The sequence below is a fragment of the Triticum aestivum genome, chromosome 4B (assembly GCF_018294505.1).
Source record: "Triticum aestivum cultivar Chinese Spring chromosome 4B, IWGSC CS RefSeq v2.1, whole genome shotgun sequence".
NCBI lineage: Eukaryota > Viridiplantae > Streptophyta > Magnoliopsida > Poales > Poaceae > Triticum > Triticum aestivum.
In genome coordinates, this window is record NC_057804.1 from 259,997,890 (window position 1) to 260,012,045 (window position 14,156).

Sequence of the window (14,156 nt, forward strand, 5' to 3'; positions counted from 1 at the left end):
CCAACACCAGATGAAGAGATTCCAGAAACGAGCATCCCCGTCAAGGAAGCAAGCAAAGAGTGGCTGATGTACTTTGACGGTGCCTTCTCGCTGCAAGGCGCCGGTGCAGGCGTGCTACTTGTTGCACCCACCGGAGAACACCTCAAGTACGTAGTCCAGATGCACTTCCCCAAGGAGCAAGCAACGAACAATACTGCAGAGTATGAAGGATTGCTTGCCGGTCTCAGGATCGCGGCAGACCTTGGGGTCAAGAAGCTCATTGTCAGGGGTGACTCACAGCTTGTCGTCCGCCAAGTGAACAAGAATTATCAGAGTCCATTGATGGAAGCTTACGTTGATGAAGTGAGAAAGCTAGAAGAGCACTTTGACGGCCTGCAGATGGAACATGTTCCAAGAGCTCAGAATGACATTGCTGATGGCCTGTCGAAGTGCGCCGCACTTAAGTTACCTGTGGAACCAGGGATCTTTGTGCTCAAGCTGACCCAACCATCCGTAACACCATCAACTGGACAGAGCAAGAAGAGAAAGTTGATTTCTGGTGACTATTTTCCGGCAGAGCTCCCCGAAGCCGCCGTCAAGAAGGTCGTAAAGATCAACACCAAGGGTGCTGAGGAGCAGTCTGCTCCGGCGAGCCCTAGGGCTTGTTCCGTTGAAGCAGACGCTCCCGACAAGTTTTGCTCCGGCAAGCTTGCCGGGGGACATCAAGCTCCAGCAGAGCCACAGGTTCTTGCCGTAGAAGCGGATGTTCCCGCAGCAGCAGAGGTGCCTTTAGTCCTTGTTGTCGAGCCGCAAGCTCCAGCATGGGCACAGCAGATTGTCCGTTTCCTTCAAACAGGAGAACTTCCCGATGAGCAAGAAGAAGCGAAAAGAGTAGCCCGACAGTCAAGTATGTACCAGTTTGTCGACAGCACACTGTACAGAAGAAGACTCAACGGCGTGAAATTGAAGTGTATTCGCCGGGAAGAAGGACAAGAGCTGTTGGCAGAGATACATGGAGGCATATGTGGTCACCACATTGGCGCAAGAGCACTTGCCGGCAAAGCGTTCCGGCAAGGTTTCTTTTGGCCGACAGCCCTCCAGGATGCAACTGCACAAGTAACCAAGTGTGAAGCGTGCCAGTTCCATTCCAAGCAAATACACCAGCCAGCTCAAGCTCTCCAGACGATCCCTTTATCCTGGCCATTTTTGGTCTGGGGGCTCGACATCCTCGGCCCCTTTCCCCGAGCTGTCGGGGGCTTTGAGTACTTGTACGTTGCAATCGACAAGTTCACAAAGTGGCCGGAAGTGGAACCAGTGAGGAAGGTGACAGCACAGTCAGCAGTCAAGTTCTTCAGGTCGATTGTTTGCCGCTTCGGGATCCCTAACAGGATCATCACCGACAACGGCACACAATTCACGAGCCGCACCTTCATGCAATACGTCCAAGATCTTGGCGCCAAGGTCTGCTTCGCTTCTGTTGCTCATCCGAGAAGCAACGGTCAAGCAGAGAGGGCAAATGCTGAAGTGCTGCGCGGGCTCAAGACCAGAACTTTCGACAGGCTGCGCAAGTGCGGAAAGAACTGGATTGAGGAGCTGCCGGTGGTTCTTTGGTCGATCAGGACGACGCCAAATCGAGCCACTGGCCAGACACCTTTCGCTCTAGTCTATGGAGCAGAGGCAGTTCTCCCCACGGAACTCGTGTACGGGTCACCTCGAGTGCTCGCTTATGATGAGCTTGAGCAAGAGCAGCTGCGACAAGATGACGCGCTGTTCCTTGAGGAGGACCGTCTTCAGGCTGCTGTACGAGCTGCTCGATACCAGCAAGCTTTGCGCCGCTACCATAGCCGCAAAGTTAATGCCAGAAGCTTCGAGGAAGGCGACCTTGTTCTTCGGCGCGTTCAGTCCGCCAAGAATTCCAACAAGTTGACGCCGAAGTGGGAAGGCCCTTACCGGGTAAAACGAGTCACTAGGCCTGGCGCTGTCCGCCTTGAGACCGAAGATGGCATTCCGGTGAGCAACTCCTGGAACATCGAGCATCTTCGTAAGTTTTACCCGTAGGGCGCGGTTGCCGGAACCGTTCCGGCAACCACCTTTTGTACAAGTCTTGCCGATGTTGCATGTAATCCTTTGTACAAAGCCGGGCGCAGATCCCGTGCATAAGTAAAGCTCATGTGCTCCGCACATCTTGTCAATTTCATGCTTTCTACTTTACATTTGCATGCATTATCTGACACTTTGTGCAGCACCCACCCCCGGTAAGCAATAACGAGCCGTGAGGCTCCATATCTTTATTTTCTCTTCTTTCTCTTTCTCAAAGGAAAGGAAGGTTCCCTCGCACACAAGTTTGCCGGGGGGAAAGGAGAAGATAATGGTGTGGGCCAGGCATCGTTCAAGGAAGTTTCGCCTTACCGGAAAGCAAACGACAGAAAAGCTAAGTTGCCAAAGTTTGAGCAATCAGTTTTAAATTTTTAAGTTATCTTCCTCGAACGACCGTACTTTGTATGGTAAACCTGTGCGCGGAGGAACCAACTCGTAGCTAGTTGCGCCCTTACTTTGTTTCGAGTCCGCTCAACAACTTAAGTGAGCTGCGACTAGTTGCGACAAGGTTTCTTGTCGGAAGCGGCACCGCCAGCAGGCTGCTGACGTCCCGCACTCAGCGCTCGCGGCTCAGGTGCCTGCGCCGACAAGTTCCCTAAAAGCGTAGGGCAAAAACATACGAAGGAAGGAATCAAGTAAAGGGAATAACATAATAAATCTCTACCCAAGATAGAGTTATATTACAAGATAGCTTGTCGCAGCTCTAACAGATTGTTCTCATGACATGACCAGCAGCGACAAAGAAAAAGAAAAGACGGGCGGCCTAATCTACGCGATCGCCCTCAACCCTCTTGATCTCGCTCACCTTGTCCACAATGGGTGCGACAAGGGCCTTGAGCGCTTCCAGATCAGCATCTGGAGGCAGGGACTTGAGGACGTTGGTGAGGTTGAGGCCTGGGTTGCGGAAGGCCACCTTCACCAGCACCTTCTGAAGAACCCCCGCGCAGATCCTGCGCGACTCGTCGGCCAGCTGCTTTGGGATCTTCTCCCGGAGTCGCTGGAGGGCCGTCGCCACGCCTTTGAAGAACAAGCTGAGCTTGGCGCTAGGTTGGAGGTGCTCGTCGGAGGAGTACCCGAGATCCTCCATCCCCAGCTGCGCCAGCTCCCCGTCGATGGCGGCGGCAATATTCACCAGACCCTCGGTCCAGTGCTCCACTGTCTCCCTAAAAGCATTTTGGGAGGCAGCAGCACTCGCCAGCAGCGCTTCGTCGGCCTTGATCTTCTCCGACAAGGCCACCTCCCGCTCCCTGGCGCCGTCCAGCGTCTGAGTCAAAGTGGCCAGCTTCAACTCGAGATCTGCATTGGAATCCTTGGCGGCGCTGAGCTCCTTGCTCCTCTCAGCGAGAAGACCCTGCAGCTCACCATGAGCGGCAGCGTCCTTCTCGCGCTCACGCTTGAGCACGGCAAGCTCCTCGCCGCTCGCCCTGAGATCAGCCTCCAGCTGCGCTGCCTTTGTCTCCAGCTCCTTCTTGGCGGCCTCGGCAGCTGCGGCAGCATCCTTTGCTTCCTTGAGAGCCCCGCCAATTGCTTGCTCGCGCGCAGCAAGCTCCTCCTCGTGGCTGTCAAGGTTGACCTTGCGCTGCGCCAACTCTCCTTCCTGCGCAAATAGATCTTCGGCGACAAGCCGTTGCTTCTCTTCAACTTCAGCCTTCTCGAGGAGGAAGGCTTTCCGCTCCTCGAGAAGTTGCTCCCGCTCCTCCGCCAGGGACCGGAGAGTTTCCTGCCTGAGACCCCGGAGCTCCTCAGCGCGCTTCTCAATATCCACTCCCGCCCTCGCGACAAGTGCTTCTCGGGACGCCAGCTTGGCTTGTCGGGCGCGGTAGAGCGACAGCAGCTTCCGCAGCAGCCGCTCCTCCTCAGGCTCGTCGCTGCTGCTGCTTGGCGCGTCGACCAGCGTCAGCCCAGCGGAGGCGAGCACCTCTTCGTCAAAAGTTTCTCCTTCGACCGGCGCCCTGGAGCTCGACGCCCAGGGGAGCTTGATGAAGACGCCATCGCCGGCCTTCAAATAGGCGCCGGGCTGGGGCTCTTCGGAGCCTGGCGCTGCGGCAGCGGCAGAGGGATCGGTGGTCGGTGCAGCGCCTGGCGCTCCTGCGGCCTCGGGACCGTCAGTGCGATCGCCGGATTCCTCGCCAGCTTCTGCGGCGGCAGCCTTGGCGGCCTCTTCGCCGGCGGGATCATCAGCACCGGCCTCTTCCTCGGTGGCGGCGGCATCATCATTGTTGCCGTGCGCGTTCTCCTTGTCGGCGGCCTCGGTTTCCATCGGCTTCATGGCAGGTGGATCTGACGACCGAAGAGGGGAGAAAAGTCAAGCAAACACTCAAAAAGAAAATCAGAAGAAGAAGAACCCAAGGGAAGTTTTCAGGCAAAAGGGTTACCTGTGCTAGGATCTGCAGTCGTGGTCTCAACCACCGGAGGATCACTGGCGCTGTTCCTTGCCGGAGAACTGCCCCTTGCCGGAGAATTCTCCCTTGCCGGAGAACGCTCCCTTGCCGGGGAATCCTCCCTTGGCGGTGTAGTCGAAGCAGATGGCACTTCGGGAGCGGCCTCCGGGCCCTCCTGGTGAGGCTGCTCTGCTCCTACACAAACCAGCAATCAGATATTAGCAAGGAAGAGCACCCATGAGCGCCTGACAGCAAGAAGTAAACCATATACTTACGCTGGGGGCTGCGCTGGGGGCTGCTTTGAGGAATGGTTGCCGGGTCCGACAAGGTGGTCTCGGACATGTCCTCTGCCGTTGTGGTGGGGTCGTCCTCGATGACGATCACCGGGGCCTTGGCTCTCTTCGCCGCTCTCTGGGCCAGAGTTCTGAAAAGGAACAGGTTCAGAAGCAAATCAGACACAAGACAAGACAGCAAGAATTGAAGAACTACAAGTACAGCAAGGAATCTTACTCTTCTTCTTCCTCGTCGGAGCTGAGCGCGGAGAGATCGAAGTCCGGCTCGCCTCCGGTGCGACGAGGCGGAGGAGTAGGCTCCCTTGTCCGCTTGGCAGGAGCAGTAGCGGTGGACCGGGAAGACCCAGCTCCGGTTGCCGCAGCGGCGTGAGGCGCTCCCGCGGCAACAGTGCTTGCCGCGGTAGAGCGTGTCGCGCGGCTCGGCGGCTGTTGACCCGTCTGCCGCCCCGCTGCGTCCCCGGCCTTGCGGAGACGCCTTCTTGGCGGAGCTGGGGGCTCCATTTGCGGCAAGCTGCCTGAAGGTTCGGGCCCGACAAGATCTCCCTCGCCGGGCTCGCTCGACTCATCCTCGGGCCCGGCAGGCCCTTCCTCGCCGGCAAACTCCTCGCGCTCGGCAAGGCTTGCCGCCTCCGCTGCCTCTGCCTCCTCCACAGTGAATCCAAACTCACCCGCGGCAGAGGCTGCCGCCGCCTCTTCCAGCCTGGTGGCGATGCGCTGCATCTCCGCATCGGTGGTGTCGTGGGTGAGGTTCTTCTACTCATCGGCGCGGACCGGCACTTCTACTAAGCCATCAAAGAACTCCTGCACGATGGCGTCTGCCGGCTCTTGCCAAGTTGGAACGATTCCGTGAGAGTCGCACAGCGGCATCATTGCACGGATGCGGTCAAGCGAAGAATTGTTGCACAGCGGAACGACATCCCGCGGCAACATGAATGGATGCTGAGGATCGCGCTTGAACAGCTCCAGGAGCATCGCGTCCAGCTCCAGGACAGTGAAGTTAAAGTTGAGGCCCGGGCGCAGCCTCATGATATCCGCCGAGTTCTGGAACTCCCAGGCGGGTCTCCCCCTCTCCTGCAGGGGGGCGATGCGGCGGCGAAGGAAATCTGCGCCAACGGCGCCTACGGTGAGCCCGGCAAGCCTGAGGCGTAGGATCCGGGTGACGGCGATCTTCAGCCTGTCGTCTTCCGGGGCCACGTTGCTCCAATCGTTGCCGCGTACTATTGGGGCTTGGCGCAGGGCAGTGAATGGCTGCGGGTTCTCCTCGACAATCCAGCACCACTCTGCTCTCCATTCCTCCCACTTGCTGCGGAGCTCTCCCTCCAGATAGGCTTCCTTCTTGCCGACTCTCGAGATCCAAGCGATCCCGCCGGCAAGGGGCTCTCCTCTCTCAACCCGAGGCATAAAGAAGTGGCGAAAAAGGGCTACGTTTGGATGGACTCCGACAAAGTTTTCGCACAGATGTGCAAAAACTGCCATGGTCAGAACGGCGTTGGGGGTGAGGTCAAGGAGGCGGAACCCGTAGGTGTTCACGATGTCAAAGAAGAATTTAGAGAAAGGCGGGCGGAGCCCGCAGTAGAAGAACAGCGCGAAGAAGGGATACCCGTTCGGAGCCAGTCTCGAAGCGGTGGCCGGGAGTACCTTCGTGCGCGGATGCGCTCGCGTCTCCGTCGACCAGAAGAGGTAGTAGTACTCCCTCAGCTCCTTTGCGTCAAGCTGAGGGGGGAAGATGGCCCGCTCCTTTCGCAGCACCGCGAGCCGCTGCGCCTCGACCGATTTCACGCCCTTCCCCTTGTCGGCTTTCGGAGCCATGGCGGAGGTGGTGGGGGAGATCGACGGCATTGGTGGCGCTGGTGGCGATGGGGGGCGGAGCGCTGCTCTCTTTCAGCTTCGGGAAGAAGGGGGAGAGCGGCGGAGGTTTGTGAAAATGGAGTTGCAACCGGCGAGGTGGGCGAACTGCCCCTGTTTCCCCTGCTTATAAAGAAGGAGGGGGCAGACGTTTCGTCCTTCCGAATAAAGAAACCACCCACGATCTCTCCCACGATGCCGCATTCAACGCGTGCCGTTCGGGGAGAGCACGGTGGATACGGAGTAAGATACGGCGTGACCCAAGCCGCGCGTGCCCGTGCCCCGCTTTGGGCCTGGCCCAACAGCGCTCGGCACCATGTGTGGCCCAGGCCCGGGGGCTCCTATCGGTGTACTAGAGTAGGGGTACGCTAGTATCCCGAACTTGTGCACGGGCAGTTGCAGCACCCCGCGGCAAGTCTTGCCGGGCGACCGCCAAGGTCCTCCGTGGTTCCCTTGGAGCCATTCAAGAACAAAGTATTCAAGCCAAGGAGACAAGGCCCCGACAAGAGGAGCTTGCCGGGAAGGCCAACCAAGGCATTTCGAGGAACTTGCCGCGACGTGCCACGCGTTCCGGCAAGACCCGGTGAGCGACAAGCTTCCGGACGCGACAAGACAATGGCCGCGGCAAGGCGCTTGCCGCGGCAGGTTATCACTCTGCACCCGCGCTCCAGCGCATCCACCAACGTGTCGCCCCGAGGCCTTCCCAGGCGCGCGTGGCAGGAGGCTGAGCAGCCAGCGGTGCAAGGTGGCAAGCGACGCTGACAAGATTACCATCGTGGCGAGTGATGGCGTCCCTGACGGTCCTTTTCTGCACTGTTTGGGTGACACAGACGGGCATTTAATGCCTTTGTCCCCTACCGTCAGGGTTAGGTAGGATGCACTGTACAGGTAGCTGTACCAACCACCTATTCTTTTCCTTTTTTGCCCTTGTCTACGTTGCCACCTGTCGGTGACCCCTTGAGCATATAAAAGGAGGCCCATGCGCAACGTAGAGGGGGGTTTTCGTTGGGCTCGAAACCAGAAAACACTCACGCTGGGTCTCGTTAGCAGCTCGAGTGTACTGTAGCACTCAGCGCTCCTGAGCAAGAACTCAATACAATCAGACAATCAGCAGTAGGAGTATTATCTCTCCGGAGAGCTCCGAAGCTGGGTAAACTGCTCGTGTGCTTTGCCTCGATCCGCTCTTCGTGCGATCTCCGCCCCCCGCCGAACCGAAAGGGGCTCGGTCCGCCGGTCCCATAGGTGTTCATGGATCAGCTTCCCCGACAAAGCGTTGAACTTCGAATACCCACAATTTGGGAAGGATCCAAGGAACATCGTGCTGGGCACGAGCACTGATGGAGTCAATCTGTTTGTCAGCCAGAGAAGCACACATAGCACCTGGCCTGTGTTTGTGTGGATGTACAACCTTCCCCCCTGGTTGTGCATGAAGAGGAAGTACATTCACATGAGTATGCTAATTGAAGGGCCGAAACAACCAGGGAACGACATCAATCTGTATCTGGAGCTGCTGAAGGAGGAGTTAGACATGCTATGGAAAACGCCAGCCAATACGTGGGACGCTGCAGAGAAAGAATATTTCCCTATGAGAGCCACACTGCTCATGACGGTGCACGACTATCTCGGTTAAGGATATCTCGCGGGGCAGGTAGTCCACGGATTTTCTGGATGCGTAAGGTGCATGGATGACACAATGTATCGCCAGCTAGATAGAGATCCCGGGTCTTCGAAAACCATGTTCATGGGACATCGAAGGTGGCTTCGCGACGATGACTCATGGAGGAAACGCAAGGATCTGTTCGATGGTGAAACCGAACCCCGAAAATGCCCGTGTACGAGGAGCGGCGAGGAAATAGATGAGCTGTTGAAAAATTGGAAAGATGCAAAAGGCGCCAGAGCCGGCAAAGAAGCGAAAGGCGCCAGAGCCGTTGCTGAAGGTATGGAAAATGAGGTCTGTTTTCTGGGACTTGCCGTACTGGAAGATCCACCATGTGCCTCACAGCCTTGATGTCATGCATATCACGAAGAATGTGTGTGAGAGTCTACTTGGTACCCTGCTCAACATGCCAGAGAGGACCAAAGATGGGCTGAAAGCAAGGGCAGACTTGAAATCAATGGGCATCAGGCAGGAGCTTCACGCTAATGATGATGATGATGATGATGATGATGATGATGATGATGATGATGAGGCGAAGCAGGACACAGAAAGTCGTCGCAAAGGCAAAAAGGCCAAGAACACCGGAAATGACTACCCTCCCGCGTGCTTCACTCTAAGTCAGGAGGAGATCGAGTAGTTTTTCACCTGCCTCCTAGGAGTAAAACTTCCTTACGGTTACGCGGGGAAGATAAGCAGATACCTAGACCCAGCGAAGCAGAAGTTGAGCGGGATGAAGTCTCACGACTGTCACGTGCTGATGACACAGATACTTCCAGTTGCAATCCATGGGATCATGGATGCGCACATCCATGAAATGCTATTTGGCCTATGCAACTTTTCCAACGTCATCTCTCGGAAGTCGATTGGCATGAGGCAACTCAGAAGGCTACAAGAAGAGATCGTGGTGATACTATGCGGGCTTGAGATGTACTTCCTGCCCGCATTCTTCGATGTTATGGTGCATCTGCTGGTCCATATCGTGGAGGATATCATCCAACTCGGGCCGACGTTCCTGCATAGCATGATGCCGTTCGAAAGGATGAATGGTGTCATCAAAGGATACGTTCGCAACATGTCATGTCCAGAGGGAAGTATAGCGAGGGGCTTTCTGACCGAAGAGTGCATCTCCTACTGCACGAATTATCGAGGCATCGAGACCCCCGTTGGTCTGCCCGTCAACAGGCACCTCGGTAGGCTCGCTGGATGGGGTCACCGTGAGGGTCACCGCAAAATGCATGTTGACTTCGAGGGTCGACTTGCCGACTTTGAAAGAGGAAACCTAGTCGCGCTACAACACATAGACATGGTTGATCCTTGGGTGGTAGAGCACAAAACCTTTATTGAGAAGACGTACAATGACCGAGGCCAACAGAGGACGGACGGAGATATAATCATAGAGCACAACTCATGTTTCACATGTTTGTTCAAGCAGAAGCTTCTATCATACCCTTTACATGAGGATTCTTCCGCGGAAGAACAACTCATATTCGCCTTGTCACAGGGCGCCGAGCACAACCTAATGACCTATGAGGCGTACGATATCAACGGCTACACATTCTACACCGAGAACAAGGACATGAAGAGCGATGGTTATCATAACTCCGGGGTAACGATGGAATCCTACACCGGCAACAACAAGGACAGATACTACGGAAGGATCAAGGAGATCTGGGAGCTGAGCTACGCTGGAGAGAAGGTCCCGATGTTCCGTGTCAGATGGGCCAAGAGCATCCTAAAAGAAGACCGGTATTTCACCACCATGGTTATACCCGAAGCCAAATCCAAGACCACGGGCGCAAACGTCACCGCGAAAAATGAGCCATGGGTACTGGCTTCCCAAGTGGACCAATGCTTCTTCATTACCGACCCGCCAAAGCCCAGTCGTGTTGTCGTGAGGAGAGGCAAAAGGAAGATCATCAGAATGGATGGAGTAGCCAATGAGCAAGACTTCGACAAGTACGGCGACCCGAAGATCGAACATGACGACGACGACGAAGTAGCAGCACACACCACAAGAAGAAGTAGGACCACCCTACCTAAAGGACGTCCGTTCCACAGAAGAACTCCATTTGCGAAAAAGAAGGGCAAGAAGATTGTGAACAGATAGCTAGCTAAGATCAATTGTATTTAAATCGTAGTCTTCATTTCTCGGGCACTTTTTGATATCATGAATATTTTTAAATTTCATGGGCACTTTTTGACTTCATGAATATTTTTTAAAATTTGATGATATTTTTTCATATTCAATATGAAAACACATTGAATATTCATGAGGACACTCGATCTTGATCCCCCTCCCTCTCAATAGCTATCTGACCCCCCTCGTGAGACCCCCCTCGCCGCCGAGCACCCCCCGCACCCTCCCCCGCTCCACCGCCGCCGCCGACACCCCGCACCCTCCCCCACTTTTTGATGATATTTTCAAATAACAAATTTGATGATATTTTCAATTAACAAAAATTGATGATATTTTCAAAAAAAAATGATGATATTTGATGATATTTGATGATATCTTCTGTTCTAGTCCTCATGAAAATAACAAATTTGATAAAAAAACAAATTATTAGATGCAACAAGAAATAATGAAAAAAGTGACTAATGGCGCACCCTAGGTGGGTGCGCCATTGCTGTCAGAAAAAAAAATGTTACTAATGGCGCACCAGAGGTGGGTGCGCCATTGCTATAAGAAAAAAAACTACTAATGGCGCACCAGAGGGTGGTGCGCCATTGCTATAGTGTCTAGCTGGATACCCCTTCGCCCGATCCCCCCTTTCCTCTCCCTCTCGCCAGTTCCCTCTCCCTCGAACCACCGCGCCACTCCTTCCCTCGTCCTTCCCTCCACCGCGCCGCCGCCGCCGCTGCCCCGACCCACTGCGCCGCAGCCGCCCACGTGCCCCCGCCGCCTCCCTCTCCCCTGCCTCCCCCTCGAGCCCGCGACCTCATCGGACGGGCGGCGACGCGAGCCTCCCCGCGCTCCTCGACGGACGGGCTCCTCGATGGACGGATGGACGCTGTCTAGCCTTGTCGGACGCGCTGCTCGACGGCGGCGCGAGCCTCCCCGCGCGGCTGCTGCTCATCGACGACGGTTAGTCTCTGTCCCTCCCTCCCTCTCTCCTCCGCTCATCCCCATGCCCCCACGGGGCGGCGACCTAGGGTTAGGAGAAGGAGCTCGCCGCCGCCGCCCCATCGTGCCGCCGCTGCTGCTTCTTGATCGGTTTTATTAGTTGGGGAATGCGCGTTAGGTTCTTATTAGTTCTTCGTTTCTTCTTGGGTGGTCTCGAAGTGATTTCAGCGAGGTAATTTAGTTCCCGATCCTCGGGTCGGTGCCTCTTTTAGCGAATTTGGGGATTTCTTTGTCAATCTTGGAATGAACAGGTGGGTAATCTGAGCTCGTTTAGCATTCTGGGTGGTTCTTGGTGGTGCCTTGTCCCTTTGCAACCAATGTGGTTGGGGAGATTAGGCTCTGACATTGTAGGTGGTGTTCATTACGACCAACGGCACCACACCATGTGTGTTCTTTGGTCCTTGAACCAATACATAGTTTCACCGACATTAATGCCTTTAATTGAACTTATTTGTGAATGCTGAGTTTCCCTTGACTTGTCAAGTTGGGACAGTTTGAGATTCAAAGGTTTCAGTGAGTAGACTGGATATTTTGTGTGTAGTAATGTTTTGGTGCTTATTGCTTTGGATACTTTTTGTGTATGCTTTGTTGATACTTGTCTTAGGAAAGCTGACACTGCTTTATCTAATTAAGTTCTTTGTGTCTTCCTTTTAATCTTAGAATGGCACAGTCATATGTGTTTGCCTGTTAAATTCAGTCACCATTCTGAATTTTGACAATACTCTACAAACTGCTTCAAAATTAGTCCACACAAACAAGTGCATTTTTCTAGACCTGCTTGTAAATTATTCCAGTTTAAAACTGAGATCTGCATGTACACCATCGAGTAAAGCTATTTCAGACACAATAAAGTTGCATAATTCAGATACTTCATAGACATGTGTGTGTTGCTTTTGTTTCTGCTAAACTGTCTATGGTTGATAAACTGAGAGTTGTGGCCATGCTTGATGCAGGAGCTCAAGAACCTGCGGCCGCAGCTCTACTCCGCCTCCGAGTACTGCAAGAAGTCCTACCTCAACACCCACCAGAAGTAGATGTGAGTAGCCACCTCAGCTGTTCCTCCTCTCCTCCATTAGAACAGTTGATCAGTGTAAAGTAGTCTGAGTTAGAGAAATGTTGATCAGTGTTATGAGTTTTGGCCAAAAAGCTCTGTCAGTAGCTAACTGCCTCATGTTCTGCTCTGTGAACTGCTATGTGGTGCTGCTCATGGATGATGGTAGGATTTATGCAAATATTCAGAGACACAAAATATTGAAGTTGCTGTAACTGAATACTTTCCCAAGTAAATGGTCCTATAAATGACAGTACCCTAACAACTATTCTGCTCATGATCTTATTTTTATTTCTTTGATGAAAGTTGGTTCTTTTCTTCCCAAGTTCACAAAAAATCTTTTACATTTCTAGTGGTTGCCAAAAGCATAATATGACCAGGACAAACAGAAACTTTGAGGCTGAAAGGAAATCAAGTAATGAACCACATAGGAATAGAAGGTAAACAAATTATGCTAGTTGAGAATGTACCTCTGGAGTCGATCAGAAGTGCGGCGTCTCAATATTTCCTGAAAACCCATGTTGGCTAGGATAATTTGCTTTTATTACCTTATTTACACCAAGTTTTAGTTAAACAATGATACTTGAATAATTTTGTGCTACTTCTGTTATGGTTTTGTGGACAGTATTTGACCTTATGGTAACTAGTTGGGGTCAGGTTTGGGGGTTTTGATTATTGGTATGAAGTACTGACAGAGGATCTTATTCACACCAAGTTTTAGTTAAACACTGGTACTTGAATGATTTAGTGCTACTTCTATTGTGGTTTTGTGGACATTATTTGAACTTAATGGTAACTAGTTGGTTATGAAAGCATGATACTACTATAACTTTAGTAGTAAGTAGAATAGATCGTGCTACAGTAGCTCTAGGAAGAGAATGGCATGTTACTACCATAGAGGTACCCAAATATGTAGGTGTAGTTTGTGTTTTTATTTGTTCACATTGTCGCTGTATTGCTCAATTAGACAATTAGTCTTTATGAAGAAGAAGAATAAAGCTACTGCTGCTGCTGTTATGCCTGTATTCACTGCTGCTGCTGTTGTACTTGTGATGATGTTGTACTTGTGATGATGCTACTTGTGATCTTCTGAAATGACCCATTGGGGACTTCATTACACGGGGATAATGATTTTGCAGGTACCCCGAGAGGCCCTAGAGTTTGTCGGAATGTCGATTAACTTCCGTTCTGGCAAATTCGGGTACTCCATATGTGCTATTTTCAGCAAAGGTCATGCTGAAATTTTCCGTGAATTTTAGCATGGCTTTGCTAAAAATAGGACATATGGGGTACTTGCGACTAATGCATGGGCCGGGGTATCTTAGTACTTAGTTAAGTAGGATCAACTGCCCCGCCATTCTTGCTGCATTAAACCATAGGTGGCAATAGAGCCAAGTGATTAGGCCCAACTTAGAATTCTCCTTAGCATCGATAAACCCTAGATGATAAACCCAACATAGGTGGCAATAGAGCCAAGTGATTAGTGCCAAGTGATTAGGCTCAACCTAGGGTGCCTCGGCATCGATAAACCCTAAATGATGAAACCTTAACTTGGCTGCCCCGGATGCCTCGGTGTCGATGAGAACCTAAATGATGTACGCTTAGGCTTTTAGGGTGCCTCGGCGTCGACAAACCCTAAATGATAAAAGCTTAGCTTTTAGGATGCCTCGGTGTCGACAAACCCTAAATGATGAGACCATGATCTTGTTCCTTGACAATAACCAACTTT